Source organism: Oncorhynchus mykiss, chromosome 15, assembly GCF_013265735.2.
Source record: "Oncorhynchus mykiss isolate Arlee chromosome 15, USDA_OmykA_1.1, whole genome shotgun sequence".
In the NCBI taxonomy this organism is placed as follows: domain Eukaryota; kingdom Metazoa; phylum Chordata; class Actinopteri; order Salmoniformes; family Salmonidae; genus Oncorhynchus; species Oncorhynchus mykiss.
The window spans coordinates 33,096,446-33,119,640 of record NC_048579.1 but is presented as its reverse complement, the minus strand read 5'-3'; the positions used below and the strand labels follow the sequence as shown (position 1 = coordinate 33,119,640).

Genomic DNA, 23,195 nt, shown 5'->3' with positions numbered 1-23,195 from the left:
CTCCAATAATTGTAAACAAACTACATGTAAACAAACAATATTAAGCATCAAAATATGGTTAAAACTACAATTTTGATAACATGGATGGTGAGTACTTGCATCCATGGCTCGGCCCATTCATTTGAGAATGATTACATTCTGGAAGACTGCACTGTGTGTGTGTGTTACATTGTGTTGTGTCCTGGAGAATATAATTACAGCACACAGCAGTTACACACACATAGACATGCTGCAGGCTGCTACAGGGGCATGTATGACTTGTAAAGTAAGTGTTGATTACCATTACCTGTCCTTAACTGACTATTTCCTGCTGTGATGTTCCGCTGGCAGGCTGAGCGTGTGCGCATTTGTGTGTCTCACCTGTATTAGGCAGCGCTCCTTGAAGACGTAGCCAATCAGCTTGTCCAGGTGCTTCAGACAGTGGTGGTAGCAGACGTGGTGGGTCAACACGGAACACATCATGGCATGCTGTGGAGAAAGACAGAGAGGGGAGAGAGAGAGCCGGAGAGGGGAGAGAGCGAGCGAGAGATGGGCGGAGGGAGGTGGAGAGAGAGAGAGACACAGAGCAAGAGAAAGAATAGAGATAGAGAGTAGAGAAAAGAGGAGAGGCAGCAAGAGAGAGAACATGTCAAATCAATCAGCTGGTCATTATTTATTAAGTGGTGCTCCGACAGAGGGAGATTCAATAATCAAAAGCCCAATAAGTGTGTGTTCTCGCCATGAAGAGAAATGAGAGTTGTGAGGGAAATTCACATTTTGGCACGAACGAATCAAGACCGCTATTTCAACATGTTGACACAAATGTGCCTGCAGAAACTAACAGACAGACTTTTCCTGTTTCTGTCACTGAATCACATCTCTCAAAAGTGTCAAACAAAGAAAGAAGGAAGGAGCGAAAGGAGGAACGGAGTGAGGAAGAGAGAGGAGAGATGCAGAGGCAGTGAGATTGAGCCCGGGAGAGAAAGTTAGAGAGAGGGAGATAAATAAAGAGACAAAGAGAGAGTGAGAGAGCGATAAAGAGAGTGAGACCAAGCTATAGACAGAGCTGGAAAGTGAGAGAGACTGAGCAAGAAAATGAGAGAGAGAGAGAGAGAGAGAGAGAGAGAGAGTGTAACCAATGAGAGCTATCATTAGCAGGTGTCTTATCAAGCCAGACTGGAGAACAGTGTGGGGAGCATTGTGTAGCGGGTGGAACATCCATTAACCCGGCGCCACCACAAAGAGCAGGCTGAGCTGCAAGTTCTAATTAGTGTTACCGGGGGCCTTGCAGGGGGCCCAGGGTTCCTACAGGTCAGTTAAATGAGCTGTGTTTCCCTCTCTTTCCCTTTCTCTGTTCCATCTCTCTCTCTGTTATGTCCTCTCTCTCTGCACTAACCGCTAACCCACGCAGCCCAATCTGTTAGCCCACCCCTGGCCCTCGCCTGCCCACCTGCTGCCCACAGTGTGCACCCTGCTGGCCTGCACCCATACACAGGGCATGGCCACACTGCTCCAAGGCCTTGTTAACTAGCCAATTAACAAAGCAAGACCGTGTCTCAACTCATCAGACTAGGCTACAGCCTTACTGCCTGCCTGGCTGGCTTAGTGGCTCAGACAACATCCGCATGGGTCCACTCCCAGACCAATTTACTCACTGGGTCCTCAGTAGGAAACGGGTGTGTGTGTGTGTGTGTGTGTGTGTGTGTGTGTGTGTGTGTGTGTGTGTGTGTGTGTGTGTGTGTGTGTGTGTGTGTGTGTGTGTGTGTGTGTGTAGGGGTAAGAGTGTGTGTGTTTTTGAGAATGATTGGGCTGGGATGTCATCAATGGAAGCCTCTAGCTACCGGCCACATATCAGACCTGACAACAAACTGCTATCCATGTGTGTGTCTTTGCTATGCGTGGGTGATGATATGGTGTGATGGCAGAAAAAAAAACTGCTGGTAGTGTACATCTGTGTGTGTATGAGTGTGTCTGTGTAAGCTTGGTTCAGTGTGTGTGCGTACAGTGTGCGTGTGCGAGTGTGAATACTTCTGTGTCTCTGTGTCTGTGTGCATGTGCTTGCATCTGTTTGCTGCATGAGCGTGAGTGCTTGTGCATATATTTTCTGCGTCTCTGCCTAAGTGTGTAAGGCTGGTTGCAGTGTGGCAGCGTAGCGTCTCTCCTGCCTACCTGATTGACGTCAGAGCGGATGCCAGTCTTCCAGAAGCGGATGCCACTCTTTCATGGCTAGTGAGCTCAACGGTCACCTCCCGGCACATGGTGTTCTTCTGTCAAATCTTCTGCATAGCTTCCTGACAAACACACATGCATTATTGATCTAGAGCTGCTGCTACAGGGGACAGCCAACCATCTTTACACCACACAGTTACAGATACAGGAACCGAAAGAGAGACACATGCATACACAGAGACACGCACAAACAGGTGCATACAGAATGACCACACACACACACACACACACACAGCCCATTTCCTTCCTCCTCTCTCCAGGTAATGCTCCGACCCCCTGCGTCTCATGACAGACACAATAACAGTGAAAGCAGCAGACAGCTCCACTAGACCTGGCTAATTGAGGCATTGGAATTGGGCAGCATGGCGGCTGTGGGTGTATGTGTGTGTGTATTTGTGTGTGTGTGTGTCGGAGCCTGGACTCCAATCTCAGGCAGCGTGCCCAGAGGCATCAGGCTGTTCATTAGGACCTGCAGCTAACGCTGGCTCCGACACACACACATACAGACACAGACATGCACACACACACACACACACACACACACAAACAGTTGGGTGTGTAGAAACCCAGAAATCTCTCGTTATAGGGCTAAAGTGTACACATTGTCAGCCCTACAGGAGAGAAGACAACTGGTAACAACACCAGAGAGATGAGGTCTGGTTAGCACCAGAGACAGTTGCGGACCAAATTACCCTATATATTGGACAAAAGTTGTGCACTACGTAGAATATAGGGCTCATATGGTGCCATTTGGGACACAGTCTTGGTCTGGGCTGGGCTGAGAAAGACAGCGTCTACAAATCAGAATTAGGACTGGGGACATGTGTCTAGGCTATCTCTGCTACAGTGACTAAATTACCCATGACGCAGTCTGAAATGGAATGGCATGATTTTCAGTCGGCAGCGAGGAAATAAGAACAACAAAGAAATGAATAAATAATAATGCCATCCTACTCCTGCGCATCAAAGGGAACATGGTCACACACACACACAAAGGCACGCACACAGACACGCCAGCGGCCCTCTTTGTACAACCGAATACAGTATATATACAGTACCAGTCAAATGTTTGGACACACCTACTCATTCAAGGGTTTTCCTTTTTTCCCCCAAAAAGTGTTAAACAAATCAAAATATATTTTATATGTGAGATTCTTCAAAGTAGCTACATTTGCCTTGACAGATTTGCACACTCTTGCCATTCTCTCAACCAGCTTCACCTGGAATGCTTTTACAACAGTCTTGAAGGATTTCCCACATATGCTGAGCACTTGTTGGCTGCTTTTCCTTCACTCTGCGGTCCAACTTATCCCAAACCATCTAATTTGGGTTGAGGTCAGGTGATTGTGGAGGCCAGGTAATCTGATGCAGCACTCCATCACGCTCCTTCTTGGTTAAATAGCCCTTACACAGCCTGGAGGTGTGTTGGGTCATTGTCCTGTTGAAAAACTACTGAGTTCCACTCAAACCAGATGGGATGGCGTATCGCTGCCGAATGCTGTGGTAGCCATACTGATAAAGTGTGCCTAGAATTCTAAATAAATCACTGACAGTGTCAACAGCAAAGCACCCTCACACCATCACACCTCCATGCTTCACGATGGGAACCACACCTGTGGAAATCATCTGTTCACCTACTCTGCATTTCACAAAGACAGAGAATGGAACCAAAAATCTCAAATTTGGACTCATCAGACCAAAGAACAGATTTCCAACAGTCTAATGTCCATTGCTCGTGTTTCTTGGCCAAAGTAAATCTCTTCTTCTTACTGGCGTCATATACTAGTTAAGGTCAGAAATTTGACCATGAAGACCTGATTCACGCAGTCTCCTCTTGATGTTGAGATGTGTCTGTTTCTTGAACTCTGTGAAGCATTTACTTGGGCTGCAACCTGAGGTTCAGTTAACTCTAATGAACTTATCCTTTGCAGCAGAGGCAACTCTGGGTCTTCCTTTCCTGTGGCGGTCCTCATGAGAGCCAGTTTCATCGTAGCGCTTGATGGTTTTTGTGACTGCACTTGAAGAAACTTTCAAAGGTCTTGTCACAACACAACTGATTGAGGAGAGTGTATTGTTATGTACTTGAAAATGTATCAATAAATCAATTAGGCACATTTGGGGAGAGTTGATACAACATTTTGAACAGTAATGCAATGGTTAAATCGGATCAGTCTAAAACTTTGCACATACACTGCTGCCATCTAACTGCAATAATACATTGTGGCCTTTCTCTTGCATTTCAAAGGTGAAGATTTTTTGCTTTGTATTATCTTTTCCCAGCTCTAAAGTGTTATTTTCTCCTACATTACGTTCACATTTCCACAAACACCACAGTGTTACCTTTCAAATGGTATCAAGAATATTCATATCCTTGCTTCATGTCCTGAGCTACAGGCAGTTTGATTTGGGTATGTCATTTTAGGCGAAAATTGAAAAAATGGTCTGATTCTTAAGAGCTTAACTGACTTGCTTGGTTAAAAAAATTAAAAATTAAAGTTACGCTCCTGCTCATATAAAATGAACCAGAATCAGATGGGAGTTTCATATAAGGTCCTTGGCTCCCTCTAATGTGTTCAACTCGGCCACAGATGTGAACGTAGAAACCTTGAATTGTGTAGAGTTTCTTCCCTCTAAAGTGTCAACTTAATGGTTTCCACCTCAGCAACTTGTCTTACATTTTGTGATAATCTGTGTGTTTGTGTGCCCTGAGCTCAGTCAATTAGCCCGTTTCCCAGGTAGCACTGGCTAGGAGCTCAGGCAGCGGCGCTAATGATTACTGATATTCCCACTGTCAACCCACAGAGCAATTAGTTCAACACACACCAAGCCATCACAGCTCCAAGGGCTAGCCATGTCAGCGAGTCTTCACACAGCTATAACAATTCAGCAACACTCTTATTATCCACAACCCCCTGGGAACATCATTAGGAGTGTGTGTTTTTGTGTACGTGTGTGAGCATGTGTTTGTATGTCGTTTCAGTCACTTGTTCATCCACAGGTCCGGTAAACGTTCATTTGTTGTTTTCTGCTGAACCGAGTATAAAATGTGCCTTTAAATTACAGAGAGAGGCCTTTCATCTCATCAGAGAAAGAAGGGCTTGTTAGTGTTAGTGGAGGTTGATGGTTGGTGCTCTAGTTCTGTCACTGCCAGTATGGCCGTTTAATGTGTGCATTCCCAAATGGCACTCTATTTTCTACTTAGTGCGCTACTTTTAACCAGGTGCCATTTTGGACATAGCTACTGTAGGGTAAGTGAGGAGTGGAGGTTCCAGTGTAGGGGCTCTCACCCCAGAGAGATGCCCAGATGGTATCTTTGTCTGCCTCTAGAGAGACTGCAGTGTGGAACACAGATGGAGGATCCACGGCCCCTGGCTGGCCACTTTGATTCGCTTCAGACACCACCGCCTGTCAACACACACATGTAGCGATACCAACACACACACGGAAATGTAGGAACGTATGTAGCAACGCCAACAACTGCAGGCAGACATTCAGTTCAGGTGGAGTCTCCTCTTCTCTAAACATAACATCTTTGTTGTGATGCAGGGTGCCATGACCTCTGCTCCCATTCCTCACTAATCCACAGCTATCCACCCTTATCACTGACCACAACCATGTGATTGCCTTTTCCTTTCTTAGTAACATTCCAAGGCCCTGGCTCAAATCCAACATTAATTGACCCCACCATATACAGTTGAAGTCGGAAGTTTACATACACTTATATCGTTTTTCAACCACTGCACAAATTTCTTGTTACTATACTATAGTTTTGGCAAGTCGGTTAGAACAACTACTTTGTGCATGACACAAGTCATGACACAGACAGATTATTTCACTTATAATTCACTGTATCGCAATTCAAGTGGGTCAGAAGTTAACATACACTAAGTTGACTGTGCATTTAAACAGCTTGGAAAATTCCAGAAAATGATGTCATGGCTTTAGAATCTTCTGATAGAAGATCTGTGGATGTATTTCAAGGCCTACCTTCAGACGCAGTGCCTCTTTGCTTGACATCATGGGAAAATCAAAAGAAATCAGCTAAGAGCTCAGAAAAAAATTGTAGATCTCCACAAGTCTGGTTCATCCTTGGGAGCAATTGCCAAACACCCGAAGGTACCACGTTCATCTGTACAAACAATAGTATGCAAGTATAAACACCATGGGACCACGCAGCTGTCATACCACTCAGGAAGGAGATGCTTTCTGTCTCCTAGAGATGAATGTACTTTGGTGAAAAAAGTGCAAATCAATCCCAGAACAACCTTAAAGGACCTTGTGAAGATGCTGGAGGAAACCGGTACAGACATATCTATATCCACAGTAAAACTGGTCCTATATCGATATAACCTGAACGGCAAGGAAGAAGCCACTGCACATGAGGACAAAGATGGTACTTTTTTGAGTAATGTCCTCTCGTCTGATGAAACGAAAATAGAACTGTTTGGCCATAATGATCATCATTATGTTTGGAGGAAAAAGGGGGAGGCTTCCAAGCTGAAGAACACCATCCCAACTGTGAAGCACGGGGGTGGTAGCATCATGTTGTGGGGGTGCTTTGCTACAGGAGGGACTGGTGCACTTCTCAAAATAGATGGCATCATGAGGGAGGAAAATTATGTGGATATATTGAAGCAATATCTCAAGACATCAGTCAGGAAGTTAAAGGTTGGTCGCAAATGGGTCTTCCAAATGGACAATGACCCCAAACATACTTCCAAAGTTGTGACAAAACAGCTTGTGCTAGGCCCCTTTTCTCTCAATTTCCGCCTGAATGACATGCCTACAGTAAACTGCCTGTTGCTCAGACCCTGAAGCCAGGATATGCATATAATTGGTAACATTGGAAAACAAACACTTTGAGGTGTGTAAAAATTTTAAAATAATGTAGGAGAATATCAAAAGAAGAACAAACCTGCACCTGAGAGACTATCCTCTTGCAATGTCAAGTATAAGGGCATACTCAATTATAGCTCCCAGGATGTAATTCCTATGGCTTCCACAGGGTGTCAGCAGTCTGTTCAAGATTTCAGGCTTGTAACTTCCAAAACAAATAAGAAATATCAGTTTTAGTACAGGGACACAGTCTTGGAAATTAGTTATTCCGCGCACCATGAAGACAAGATTCACCTGCTAAAATCGGTTTCCTATTGAACATACTTTTTTCCATAAGAAATACTATAGTTTGATTACATTTTATGGTATCTGAGGAGTAAATAGAAACGTAGTTTGACTTGTTGAAACAAAGTATAGTGGTAGATCGGATTACTTTCTCTGCATGTTCAACGAGTGGATTACTCAAATTGATGAAACCAACTACAGACTTTTTGGGATATAAAGAGGATTTTATCTAACAAAACGACACTACATGTTATAGCCGGGACCCTTTGGATAACAAATCAGATGAATATTGTCGAAAAGTAAGTGAATATTTTATCTCTATATGTGAATTTATGAAACCTGTGCCGGTGGAAAAATATTTTGATTCGGGGGCGCAGTCCTCAAACGATCGCATGGCATGCTTTAACTGTAATAACTACTATAAAGCAGACAGTGCAGTTAGATTAACAATAATTTAAGCTTTCAACTGATATAAGACACTTGTATGTGCATAAATGTTTAAAATCCATAATTTTATGATTATTTATTTGAATTGCGTGCCCTCAAGTTTCACCGGAAGTTGTCCTGCTAGCGGGACGCCACTAATAATACATTCTTATTTACAAATTCTTATTCCCCGGCCTACCGGGGAACTGTATATTGACTTTTCTTCTATTGTGTTATTGACTGTACGTTTGTTTATTCCATGTGTAACTCTGTGTTGTTGTTTGTGTCGACCTGCTTTGCTTTATCTTGGCCAGGTCACAGTCGTAAATGAGAACTTGTTCTCAACTGGCCTACCTGGTTAAATAAAGGTGAAATAAAAATGGTAAAAAATAATAATAATTGCATTAACTGCCTTGTTCATTGGCAGAACAACAGCTTTCCACTTTGCCAGCTCAGGGATTCGATCAAGCAACCTTACTGGCCCAACACTCAAACCACTAGGCTACCTGCCGAAACAACTATCTGATTAACGGGACCTTATGAGCAGGTCCAAAGCCTAGCATAATACCTCAGATAACCCTTCATGGTTGGTAGACTGTAACACATTACACTATATCTTAGCTAACCCATGTTAGGTTCTAATTACCAGAGTAAGAACTTAATGGACACTATGAAAACTTAAACCAAGTTTATTCTTCCCAAAGGATAGAAATGCTGAATTGACAAAAACATGTTTGTAATAGGGGTGTATAGGTACCCCATTTTGGGTGGAGTCTCCTCCTTCTTGCTAAACATTCTATCTTCATTCCTAGGCAGGAAACTAAGTGATAAACCTTTCCTTCTCCCTTAATGTGACCTGACCTGACCTCGACCCCCTTCACCTCTAATCCATGGCTCTCTCTCCATATCAATGCCTGCCACATGTGATTGTTTTCCCTACACAGTACATTCCAAGATAACCATTGGCCCCTTGGCTATGGCACCCTTCATGTCTCTATTACAACTAATGATAAATAACATTTGAAGTTCAGAAATGCAAACCTATCACAGATTAAGGGCAATAAACTGTAACAAGGCTCAAGATTCAAGGCCTGGTTATTTCATGTTCATGATTATGGATTTTACCTAGTGAAGCCCATAGCGTGTGGTAAATAACTAAATTTAAGACGTGTCAGCCTATTTGCAATGCACCTCATTGTTATTGAATTTCATTTTCACATTTTTCTATCAGTAGCATCTTTTAATCAAATGATTTTGAAGGCATACACATATAAAAGTGTGCATACTTATTTTAAATGTATGTAGTTCTGTCCTTTTGATGAAGTTGTCTATACATTTTACGTCATGTTTTATGTTTTGTGTGGGGATCCTAATAAAATACTATAGTGTGTGCGAGTGGCGCAGCGGTCTAAGGCACTGCAACCAGCTGTGATCGGGAGTGTTATAGGGCAGCGCACAATTAGCCCAGCATCATCCGGTTTAGGGGAGGGTTTGGCAGGGGGGGCTTTACTTGGCTCATTGCACTCTAGCGACTCCTTGTGGTGGGCCGGGCGCCTGCAGGCTGACTTCGGTCATCAGTTGAACGGTGTTTCCTCCGACACATTAGTGCAGCTGGCTTCCGGGTTAAACAGATGGGTGTTAAGAAACACGGTTTGGCGGGTTATGTTTCGGAGGACACACGACTTGACCTTCGCCTCCCGAGCCCGTTGGGGAGTTGCAGCTATGAGACAAGATCGAAATTGGGGAGAGGATAAACAAGCACTATTGGGGCTCAAAGTGCTCTAAGGGTATAAAGCTAGTCTAGCTAGAATTCTACCCTTCTCCGCATTCATCAACAGCAAAGCAAACGAAGTCGCTGTGGAGCGAACAGTGGCGCTGTTTCCCCTAATGTGGATTTGATCTTTAATAAGTAGTAAATTACTATCCAGACACATGGCACTCCAGAGATAGAGTGGCTGTGAGGTAAGATTAATAGCAGTAGCCTAAGAAGGATATGCAAGGGTGAAAAGAAGCTACAGGCAGTGAATGGATCAGGACCTCAGCTCTGCAGCACAAGGCTACGATGTAGTGTTAGATGGTTCTAGTAATTACACTGCTACATGTTTCAGCCCTATGCTCCTAGGACATTACAATTGTATGATGCTGGCATGTGTCATACTTAATTATTATGAGGTCAGGTGGGCAGTGAGATGTACTGTGCTGTAGTGTGTGTGATACCCACCTGCCTCTGTGTTAGCTTCTTTTTGACTATCTGCTTGACCTTGGGACTGTTAGCCAGCAGGTGGCGTAGTTTCACGTAGGGTTTCCACAGCTTTGAGAGATGGAGAGAGAGAGAGAGAGAGAAAGACGTCTCTCAGACCAACACATTAATATTTCACCATTATTAAACAGCATCATTTAATAGTACATTTGTCTGCTGTGTGTGTGTCTGTGTGTGTGGGGGGCCTGGTTTCCTCATGTTTTCAACGAGAGAGGTCCCCTTCAACAACCAGGAAGTAAACACAAAATAGTTTATGCTGCAGTTATAACACACACATGTGTGTGTGACAAGAGAAGGGACATATCTCCAAATGCCCCAATTACAATTTATAAGATTTATAATTTATTTGAAAAGGACATCGATTTGGGGAAGGTTACACAGTGATGTACCATTGAAAACCCCCTCGGACTGCCAGACTCTAGTAATAATAGACTGAGGGCTCTGACCGCGCCGCTCCATTAAAGCTTTTCCTCATTTAGTGGCCAAGTTATTCAATTATATGACTGGCATGCGGCCCGGCCGAGAGAGAGAGAGAGAGAGAGAGAGAGAGAGAGAGAGAGAGAGAGAGAGAGAGAGAGAGAGAGAGCTAGAGAGTCAGAGAGCCAGAGAGCCAGAGAGAGAGCCAGAGAAATTAAACCTGTGGTGTAGAGAGAGAGAAAGCAAGAGAGCAACCCGCGGTAGAGAGAGAGGAATGGTTGCGATGAGGGGAATTAGAATTAAGGCTGTTTAATAGGGCGACTTCATTAGCGATCTGTGTGGAGAGAGACTGAGACGGCTTTACCGCTGTGATTATCGGCTCACCGCTGGCCTAACGGCGTGCGTACAGTCGGGCGCAGGTGGAGGCTGCGGAGGAGAGGAGAGCAGCGTAAAGCTGCAGCCTGAGAGACCTCCCTCCCCAACCTGTTCACTTGACATTTCAGAAGATCCGCTCTGTGCTCTCAAGGTACGACAGGCTGGTGTGTGTGTGTGTGTGTGTGTGTGTGTGTCTGCCACACGCTCATTAACATATGCTGCCTGACTGCCGTCGCTCTCCAGTAAATGCTAATTTACCACCATCCGCGTCTCCCTCGTCTCGCTCCCCCTCTCTTTTTTAAATTTCACTCCCTCTCCCTGTGGCCCTCTATAGATACTGGGATTAGAACAACCCTAAACATTTATTTCTAAAGTAAGGGAACAGGAAGGTGTACCTTAACGTATGTAGCGTTGTCTGTGTCCTCTCTCTCCTTCCTCGCTCCCCTCTCAGTGGCATTGCCATCAATGCAATTAAAGACAGCTCTGCCCTCACTTCCCTCATTAAGTCGCAGGAATGTTCCAGGCATTCCATCTTATTTAATTTCCACATTTGCGACCTCCTGTTAATCATGTCCACGTTCGTCAACAAATGTGTCGTCTGTGGATCAGAGAGATTTGACATAGCCTAGGGGAGTGGGTGGTGTGTGTGTGTGTGTGCATCCATGACCGCGGGGAAACATGCGGACGCAGACGGACATCCCTAATATTCCGACAGACAAAAATCTGCATTACTCAAAGGACAAAGGTCTGAGCACAAACACACTAATGATGGGGTTTCATAATAACGAGATCTCCTGTTTACCGGCTATAAAGCCTTCAATCCCTCATCATTGGCTTCTAAATATGTGTCCCAAATGGAACGCTATTCCCTTCGTAGTGCACTACTTTTTATCAGGACTCTGGTCAAAAGTAGTTCACTATAAAAGGAATAGAATGACATTTGGGATCTCCTTGTAGTATGTGACAAGGATACAGATAAACAGATTATAATAACAGACACAGTGAACAAACATAAACTAGTTGAAGAGTTTCACTTTTGATTGGCGCTTTGTTTTGTTTGTTGTTGCTTCTCTCTACACCTTGGAGACGATGGAAGAGGAAAATGTAATATACTTTTGGTAATTATGCATAGGCACAGTACAGTATTCCCTCTCTTCCACCTCCACACTGTCTGTGTGTGTGTGTGTGTGTATCTGCTTGTCTTTACTTTTCAAGAGACAGACAGTTTCGTTCCCACAGCGAGATTACCCAGTGGAACCCTAGGACCCATGACGACGCATGTGAAAATGTCACACCACTCTTTCTCTACCTCCCTGTCTCTCTATGACATACGCCCCTCTCTCTCTCTCTCTCTCTCTCTCAACAAACACAGAAGAGTGCCACCATCAACCCGTCCTGTGAGAGAATCCTTAAATAAGGAGTGTGGGGCACAGGGGAGAGGGGAGCGGAAGGAGTGTGTCTGAGGAAGGGGACTATGCAGTAGTGTTTGTGGCCAGGGATGAGAGGCTGGGGGCAGTATAAATCTAGATCCTGGGTGGTTAGTGGTTGGGGTCTTACTGCGGATCCCCAGTGTAACTGAGCTGGGCCGGGAGCGGGACAGGGGAAGTATAGTTCCTGGGTGGTGGGGGGCGGTTGGGGTTTGAGGGGTATAGTGAGGATATTACTGCGGGTCCCCGGGGGAGCTGAGCTGGATGGGCCAGATCCCAAAGTGGACGATGGTGGGGAAGGTGTTGACCTCTGGGTTGAACTGCTCTCTGGTCAGATGTTCGATATGCACAGAGCTGGGCTTCTGAAACAACAACACAACACAAACACTATGATATCAGGGCCCATATCAACCCAAAATGTATTTGTCACATGTGGCAAAAACAACACGTGTAGACCATACAGTGGAATGACACTGTATGACAAGCCCTTAGCCAACAATGCAGTTTTAAGAAAATAAGTGTTAAGAAAGTATTTACAAAAAAAAACTGAGGTAAAAAATAAATAAATATACAGTGGGGCAAAAAAGTATTTAGTCAGCCACCAATTGTGCAAGTTCTCCCACTTAAAAAAATGAGAGAGGCCTGTAATTTTCATCATAGGTACACTTCAACTATGACAGACAAAATGAGAAAGAAAATCCAGAAAATCACATTGCAGGATCTTTTATGAATTTATTTTCAAATTATGGTGGAAAATAAGTATTTGGTCACCTACAAACAAGCAAGATTTCTGGCTCTCACAGACCTGTAACTTCTTCTTTAAGAGGCTCCTCTGTCCTCCACTCATTACCTGTATTAATGGCACATGTTTGAACTTGTTATCCGTATAAAAGACATCTGTCCACAACTTCAAACAGTCACACTCCAAACTCCACTATGGCCAAGACCAAAGAGCTGTCAAAGGACACCAGAAACAAAATTGTAGACCTGCACCAGGCTGGGAAGACTGAATCTGCAATAGGTAAGCAGCTTGATTTGAAGAAATCAACTGTGGGAGAAATTATTAGGAAAGGGAAGACATACAAGACCATTGATAATCTCCCTCGATCTGGGGCTCCACGCAAGATCTCGCCCCGTGGGGTCAAAATGATCACAAGAATAGTGAGCAAAAATCCCAGAACCACACAGGGGGACCTAGTGAATGACCTGCAGAGAGCTGGGACCAAAGTAACAAAGCCTACCCATCAGTAACACACTATGCCGCCAGGGACTCAAATCCTGCAGTGACAGACGTGTCCTCCTGCTTAAGCCAGTACATGTCCAGGCCCGTCTGAAGTTTGCTAGACAGCATTTGGATGATCCAGAAGAAGATTGGGAGAATGTCATATGGTCAGATGAAACCAAAATAGAACTGTTAAAAACTCAATTTGTCGTGTTTGGAGGACAAAGAATTCTGAGTTGCATCCAAAGAACACCATACCTACTGTGAAGCATGGGGGTGGAAACATCATTCTTTGGGGCTGTTTTTCTGCAAAGGGACCAGGACGACTGATCCGTGTAAAGGAAAGAATGAATGGGGCCATGTATCGTGAGATTTTGAGTGAAAACGTCCTTCCATCAGCAAGGGCATTGAAGATGAAATGTGGCTGGGTCTTTCAGCATGACAATGATCCCAAACACACCTTCCAGGCAACGAAGGAGTGGCTTCGTAAGAAGATTTTCAAGGTCCTGGAGTGGCCTAGCCAGTCTCCAGATCTCAACCCCATAGAAAATCTTTGGAGGGAGTTGAAAGTCCGTGTTGCCCAGCAACAGCCCCAAAACATCACTGCTCTAGAGGAGATCTGCATGGAGGAATGGGCCAAAATACCAGCAACAGTGTGTGAAAACCTTGTGAAGACTTACAGAAAACGTTTGACCTCTGCCATTGCCAACAAAGGGTATATAACAAAATATTGAGATAAACTTTTGTTATTGACCAAATACTTATTTTCCACCATAATTTGCAAATAAATTCATAAAAGATCCTGCAATGTGATTTTCTGGATTTTCTTTCTCATTTTGTCTGTCATAGTTGAAGTGTACCTATGATGAAAATTACAGGCCTCTCATCTTTTTAAGTGGGAGAACTTATACAATTGGTGGCTGACTAAATACTTTTTTGCCCCACTGTATGTAGTTTTTTTAATTAAGAAAAATCACAAGTAATTCAACTTCTTCGGATAAGGTCTATTTTTCTCCATTTCCGCCTGACTGACGCGCCCAAAGTAAACTGCCTGTTGCTCAAGCCCTGAAGCCAGGATGTGCATATAATTGGTACCACTAGAAAGAAAACACTCTGACATTTGTGAAATGTTAAAATAATGTAGGAGACTATAACACAATAGATAGGAGAAAATCCAAAGAAAAACCAGCCGGAAATATATATTATTTTGAAGGCCCATGCTCTTCCAATGGAATGTATAAGTAAAATATTTAATCTAGCTCCCAGTATGCAATTCCTATGGCTTCCACTGGATATCAGTAGTCTTTGTTCAAGGTTTCAGGCTTGTTTCTTCCCAAACGAGGAAGAATAATGAGTTTTGATACAGGGACTTGGAAATCAGTGCAATGCAGTGGACACGCACCTGCTAATACCGTTTTCCTATTGTACATACTTCTTTCCGCATGTAATATTATATTTAATTACATTTTAGGGTATGTCCTTGTTTTTGTAAGAAATTTTTTTTTTTTCCCATTAAAATAACATCTAATTGATCAGAAATACATTGTAGACATTGTTAATTTTGACAATTGGCTATTGTAGCTGGAAATGGCTGATTTTTAATGCAATATCTACATATGTGTACAGAGGACAATTATCAGCAACCATCACTCCTGTGTTCCAATGGCAAGTTGTGTAAGCTAATCCAAGTTTATAATTTTATAAGGATAGTTGATCATTAGAAAACCCTTTTGCAATTATGTTGTGCTGATTAAAGAATGAGCATCAGCATTTGTTGGTTCGATTACAGGGTCAAAAGGGCCAGAAACAAAGAACTTTCTTCTGAAACTGGTCAGTCTATTCTTGTTCTGAGAAATGTAGGCTATCCCATGCGAGAAATTGCCAAGAAACTGAAGATCTCATACAACACTGGGTACTACTCCCTTCACAGAACAGCACAAACTGGTTCTAACCAGAATAGAAGGAGAAGTGGGAGGCCCCGGTGCAGAACTGAGCAAGAGGACAAGGACAATAGAGTGTCTAGTTTGAGAAACAGACGCCTCACAAGTCCTCAACTGGCAGCTTCATTAAAAAAGGGTTTTCTAATGATCCATTATCCTTTTAAAATTATAAACTTGGATTTGCGAACACAACGTGCCATTAGAACACAGGAGTGATAGTTGCTGATAATGGGACTCCGTACGCCTTTGTAGATATTCCATAAAAAAATCTGCTGTTTCCACCTACAATAGTCATTTACAACATTAACAATGTATACACCATATTTCTGATCAATTTGATGTTATTTTAATTGACAAAAAAATTGCTTTTCTTTCAAAAACAAAGACATTTCGAAGTGACCCCAAACTTTTGAGCGGTAGTGTAGATGAAAACTCTCGTTAAATAATGTGGTCTACAGCTTATCATGATCTACTCTATCCCATTGGTAAGATAGTCTTGATCTGAGCTCATCCATTTTATTATCCGACGATTGCACGTTGGCTAATAGGACTGATGGTAAAGGCAGATTACTCACTCGCCGTCTGATCCTTACAAGGCACCCCGACCTACATCCCCGATTTCTCTGTCTCTTCATGTGAATGACCGTGATTTGGGCATTGCCGGGTGTCTGAAATAAATCCTTTGCGTCTGACTCGTTAATTAAAGATAAAATCTTTGTCCAGTACGAGGTGAGTAATCACTGTCCTGATATTCAGAAGCTCTGTCATAGGAGGGGGCAGAAGAAGAAAAAAAAACAAACACACAATAGCACAATATTAGATCATATTAATTATGATCTAAAAGGCAAAACTGATCATAGATCAGCACTACCACTCTGTGACGCTTTGTGAATACGGACCCAGGGCCCATATGTAGCAAGTGTCTCAGAAGTGCTGATTTAAGAGCAGTTTTGACTTTTAGCTCAAAATGTATAAGTTTACATGGACGGGTGGACAGGGGGGTGACGACCTGATTCTAGATCAGAACTCCTACTCTGAGACGCTTGATACGACCACAGAGCGTCTCAGTACAGTGACATGTTATTTTGTTACAAAAAGAGCATCTGAATTCAAGGAAATTTCCACTCAAAAGTGCACAGCCTTCCAATCTAGCATTCTGTCAATCACACACACATGCACCCTATTGGACCTGGTCAAAAGTAGTGCACTAAATACAGAATAGGGTGCTATTTGATTAACAGCCTTTTCCTTAATATGGATGGGCATTTGACTTTCCATTTTAATCTTGAAATAATCTCATAACAATTTAGGGATACCAAGATATATATAGACATATACACACACAGTGGGGAGAACAAGTATTTGATACACAGTGTAACGGTTTTCTTCCGTTGAAGGAGAGGACCAAAATGCAGCGTGGTTAGTGTTCAACATGTTTAATATAGACGATAAACGAGAACACTACAAAATACAAAACAACAAATGTGAAAACCGAAACAGTCCTCTGGTGCAATGACAAAGACCGAAGACAACCACCCACAAAGTACCCACAGAATATGGCTGCCTAAATATGCTTCCCAATCGGAGACAACGATAGACAGCTGCCTCTAATTGAGAACCAATCTAGGCAACCATAGACATACAAACTACCTAGAAAGGGAACAGCTCCATAAACATACAAAAACCCCTAGACCAGGATAAACACAAATCCCCCATGTCACACCCTGACCTAACCAAAATAATAACGAAAACAAAGATAACTAAGGCCAGGGCGTGACACACTGCCGATTTTCCTACTTACAAAGCATGTAGAGGTCTGTCATTTGTATCATAGGTACACTTCAACTGTGAGAGACGGAATCTAAAAAAAAATCCAGAAAATCACATTGTATGATTTTTAAGTAATTCATTTGCATTTTATTGCATGACATAAGTATTTGATCAGAAAAGCAGAACTTAATATTTGGTACAGAAACCTTTGTTTGCAATTACAGAGATCATACGTTTCCTATAGTTCCTGACCAGGTTTGCAGACACTGCAGCAGGAGTTTTGGCCCACTCCTCCATACAGACCTTCTCCAGATCCTTCAGGTTTCGGGGCTGTCGCTGGGGAATACGGACTTTCAGCTCCCTCCAAAGATATTCTATTGGGTTCAGGTCTGGAGACTGGCTAGGCCACTCCAGGACCTTGAGATGCTTCTTACGGAGCCACTCCTTTAGTTGCCATGGCTGTGTGTTTTGGGTCGTTGTCATGCTGGAAGACCCAGCCACGACCCATCTTCAATGCTCTTACTGAGGGAAGGAGGTTGTTGGCCAAGATCTCGCAATACATGGCTCCATCCATCCTCCCCTCAATACGGTGCAGTCGTCCTGTCCCCTTTGCAGAAAAGCATCCCCAAAGAATGATGTTCCCACCTTCGTGCTTCGCGGTTGGGATGGTGTTCTTGGAGTTGTACTCATCCTTCTTCTTCCTCCAAACACGGCGAGTGGAGTTTAGACCAAAAAGCTATTTTTGTCTCATCAGACCACATGACTTTCTCCCATTCCTCCTCTGGATCATCCAGATGGTCATTGGCAAACGGGCCTGGACATGCACTGGCTTGAGCAGGGGGACCTTGCGTGCGCTGCAGGATTTTAATCCATGAAGATTAGTGATCCATTAGTGTGTTACTAATGGTTCTCTTTGAGACTGTGGAACCAGCTCTCTTCAGGTCATTGACCAGGTCATTGACCAGGTCCTGCCGTGTAGTTCTGGGCTGATCCCTCACCTTCCTCATGATCATTGATGCCCCACGAGATGAGATCTTGCATGGAGCCCCAGACCGAGGGTGATTGACAGTCATCTTGAACTTCTTCCATTTTCTAATAATTGCACCAACAGTTGTTGCCTTCTCACCAAACTGCTTGCCTATTGTCCTGTAGCTCATCCCAGCCTTGTGCAGGTCTAGAATTGTATTCCCGATGTCCTTACACAGCTCTCTGGTCTTGGCCATTGTGGAGAGGTTGGAGTCTGTTTGATTGAGTGTGTGGACAGGTGTCTTTTATACAGGTAACGAGTTCAAACAGGTGCAGTTAATACAGGTAATGAGTGGAGAACAGGAAGACTTCTTAAAGAAAAACTAACAGGTCTGTGAAAGCCAGAATTCTTGCTGGTTGGTAGGTGATCAAATACTTATGTAATGCAATAAAATGTAAATTAATTACTTAAAAATCATACAATATGATTTTCTGTATTTTTGTTTTAGATTCCGTCTCTCACAGTTGAAGTGTACCTATGATAAAAAAATAAAGACCTCTACATGCTTTGTAAGTAGGGAAACCTACAAAATCATCAGTGTATCAAATACTTGTTCTCACCACTATATATACATATATATATATATATATATATATATATATATATATATATATATATATATATATATATACATAATGCTTGGTTATAAAAACAACATTCAATAGTTTATTATATATTTATTACATTAAGTAGTTCAAATGTCATGGTTTATACTTGTGGGTAAGAAAGAATTCTCCAGAAATGAACACTCACTCAAGTAATTTAATACTAACGTTCGTTAACCATGCCCATCCCTAGTCCTTACCATGCCAGGGTTGGTGATAATCATGCCCTTGCACTCTTCTGCATACTTCTGCTGCTCCAGTTCCTACCACCGCAGCATGTCAGCTATCTCCTCCTCAGGGACCAGATGCTTGGAGCTCTGCTGGACGTAGAGGAGCACCTGTTGCATGGACAACACCTCCTTACCACCATCTGACAGAGAGGATACACAGAGATAGTGAGATGGGAAGATAGACAGGACGTAGAGCAACAGCTGGTTCATGGACCAGCACCTCTTAACCACTGTCTAGACACACAGAGTCGGAGAGAGAGAGAGACATAGACAGCATGCAAAGAGAAAGACAAACACATTCACACAAGAGAAACAAGACTGACAGACACAGACAGAAAGAGACGGACAGACGAGACAAGGCACACAAATGATCAGAGAGATAGACAGAGAATACGAACAGGTTCAAATACACAATCAGGTTAATAAACACTAATGCAAAATTGCTTGACCTCAATTTACAAGTGTGGACTGGACACACACAGAAAATCTACAGCGATGACTATCAATCTTAGAAATGCATTACGACAATAACTCATGTGTGCATAGTGTCTCACACAGATAAAGCACATACCACTCAAACACAGTAGCAGGTTCCAACATTCTCCAGCAGAGAGAGACAGAGTGCTCTAAGTAAAGGACAGATCGAGACAGGAAGGACATTGACTCACCAGGTAAGAAGTGGACAAAGCTAGGCATGAAGTGGAACTTCTGACATCCAGAAGATTGTCCCATTGTGATTGTCCCACTCTGGACCTGCATGGGGAAAAAACAAAAACACTGAAAACACCTTCCCATCCCTCTCAGATCTAGTGCCTAGGGGGTAAGGAAAAGTGCTTCAAAAAAAGTACTGAGTAAAGGGTCTGAATACTTATGTAAATGTGATATTTCAGTATTTCTTTTTCTAAATACCTATGGGCCAGTAACCGAAAGGTTGCTAGATCGAATCCCCGAGCTGGCAAGGTAAACATCTGTGGTTCTGCCCCTGAACAAGGCACACTGTTCCTAGGCCATCATTGTAAATAAGAATTTGTTCTTAATTAACTGACTTGCCTAGTTAAATAAAAGGTTAAATAAAAAAATAAAAAACGGGTTTTGCTTTGACATTAGGGGGTAATGTGTGCCTATCGACAAAGAAAAAAAAAAGATGTATTCAATTTTAGAATAAGTCTGTAATTTAACAAAATGTGGACAAAGTCAAGGGATCTGAATACTTTCCGAATGCACTGTAGGTTACATGGGCCTTGGATGTGTTCACAGAGAGCGATGCACAACCGTTTGGAGAACACTAAACACACACACACACACACAGACAGAAAGACAGACAGACATACAAGAGATGAGGGGCTTTACTGACCTCTGGTGTCATCTCTTCAATAAAGTGAACTGTGTAATCTATGTTGAAACGAATCACTCTGCACAATGGAAACTGGGATGATGAAAGAGAAGAAGAGCGAGAGGGAGTGAGGGAAGAAAAGAGGAACACTCATTACCATGGTGTTAAATAGAGTTTGCAGCTTCTGAAGGAAACTCATAAAAAAAACGGAATCTCCATAAGCAGCTTCTGCTGCCCGAAAAAACAGACACATCAAACACACACACACATATGCAGGAGAACACACATACACAACCACAAACACAAACACACACACAGAGTAACGTGCACACACTGGAAAAACACACTGAACACACACCCAACATCTCTTTACCCAGGGCTTTTGAACATTAAGTGGCTCCAATCTCTTTAAGGAGATTAACCCACTCTTCCGTGTTTAATCTTCCAGTTACATGCTCTTTGTTGTCTGAGCGAGTGTCCATTTTGTAGGATTAACCTGGCCTTCCGCCGTACAACGTGCAGCGGTGCCCACCCTTCTGGCTAACTAGCAGTGGTTAACATTGCTGCACTTGGGGTTGTCCAATCACCAGGCCCCTGGTGATGCAAGGTGTTTACAGGTGTTGTTTAAATTATCCCACGATAATCTGGGCATAATCTTCACTGAATCATTTTTTAATTTGAAATGATTGATCATATGTGACTTTCGCTTCATTATTCAAACACACACACCCACAGACACACAACTCTCTCGGTCACAGCCTTGTCTCAGCCAGGCATTGCCTGCCATCGATTTGCCTGGGGAAGCGGGAGGTACGGACGCAATCTTTCCCCAATGAAAGCAGTGCCGCCAAGCCAGATTTTAAGCAATAACGACACACATAGTTCAACATTTTTTTTTTGAATAACTGGATTTTAGCTCCCGTCCAACTATGTTCTATCAGACATTTCAAACAAAATTCCCAGCTAATGAGAAAACAAGGCAACAGCAGAATGAGGGATTTTTAAATCCATATCCCAGTACGACCCACGTGACCACAATGAACGTCACACTGTGAGGGACTATCGAGGGATCCTCTGTCTATACGTAGGAGGCCTTTAAAGTCCCAAACTCTGTAAAATTTGACATATACTGATGGGCCTTCAAAAGTAGAGAGAGAGGGAGAGGACTTTAAACACAAGGTCACCATCAGCAGTGTGGCTGGGACAGAACAATAGTGAGTATCTCCCCAATGGCACCCTATTCCTTATATAGTGCACTACTTTTGACCAGGGTCCATAGGGCAATTAGGGCACCATTTGGGACACACACTAAGTTTATCCGATGTTGACTCAGGAAAAAAGAGGAGGGTTGTAGCGAAGGGCGGATTGGTGTTGGTGTTTTAAGCCAAACGCTAATCGCTGGTTGTGAAATATTAATGTGCTTTGCTTTATAAACCTGCCTGTTGGAACGGAGAGAACATTCATATTATGCAGCACACACACACACATACATAGTACAGCTAATGCGGCACAGGTTGTCCCATTGGAGGGCATGAGGGAGGAGAGAGAGGAGATGGAGAGCGAGGGAACAGAAGAGTGTTGAGCTATGCATAGGGTTTGAGACTGTGACCCAAACACTTGCATTTGTGACCCTTTGACTTGGCAGTGTTACACACATTTTATATTGGTTGCTACTGTAGGGTGCCAGTGAAAACATTTACATAGGTGGCCATGTTAGTTGAGCATTGCACGGTATGCCCGAAACTCCTGTTCTTTTTCGATACAAAAAAAATGTAAAACAGTTCGGTACTAACATTTGTTACTTTCGGAAGTTCTGTGAAATGTGTCTCATGTCATCGAATCGAATCAAATGTTATTTGTCACATGCACCAAATGCAACAGCACTGATAACTTGTTGACTGCTTTTCCTTCACTCTGCGGTCCAACTCATCCAAAACCATCTCAATTGGGTTGAGGTCGGGTGATAGTGGAGGCCAGGTCATCTGAGGCAGCACTCCATCACTCTCCTTGGTCAAATTGCCCTAACACAGCCTGGAGGTGTGTTTTGATCCATTGTCCTGTTGAAAAACATATGATAGTCCCACAAAGCGCAAACCAGATGGGATGGTGTTTCGCAGCAGAATGCTATGGTAGCCATGCTGGTTAAGTGTGCCTTGAATTCTAAATAAATCAAAGTGTCACCAGGTGCAGTTAACTCTAATTAACTTATCCTCTGCAGCATAGGTAACTCTTCCTTTCCTGTTGTGGTCCTCATGAGAGCCAGTTTCATCATAGCGCTTGATGGTTTTTGCGACTGCACTTAAAGTTCTTGACATTTCCCGGATTGACTGAAATTCATGTCTTAAAGTAATGATGGAATGTAGTTTATCTTTACTTATTTGAGCTGTTCCTGCTATAATATGGACTTGGTCTTTTACCAAATAGGACTATCTTCTGTATACCACCCCTCCTTGTCACAACACAACTGATTGGCTCAAACACATTAGTAAGGAAAGAAATTCCATAAAGTAACTTCTAAGAAAAGGCATACTTGTTCATTGAAAATTCCAGGTGACTACCTCATGAAGCTGGCTGAGAGAATGCCAATAGTGTTCAGAGCTGTCATCAAGGCAAAGGGTGGCTACTTTAAAGAAAAGGTATATTTTGATTTGTTTACCACTTCTTTTGGTTACCACATGATTCCATATGGGTTATTTCATAGTTTGACATCTTCACTATTATTCAAGAATGTAGAAAATAGTAAAAATAAATAAAAACCCTGTAATGAGAAGGTTTGTCCAAACTTTGACTGGTACTGTATAATGAAAAAAATATAAACACAACATGTAAAGTGT

At 43.0% G+C, this 23,195-nt stretch overlaps 1 pseudogene; it reads right to left on the bottom strand.

The window, feature by feature from the left end:
* The window catches only part of LOC110490956, a 162,164-nt pseudogene extending 142,404 nt beyond the window's left edge, over positions 1 to 19,760 (bottom strand).
* Positions 19,761 to 23,195: the final 3,435 nt, after the last annotated feature.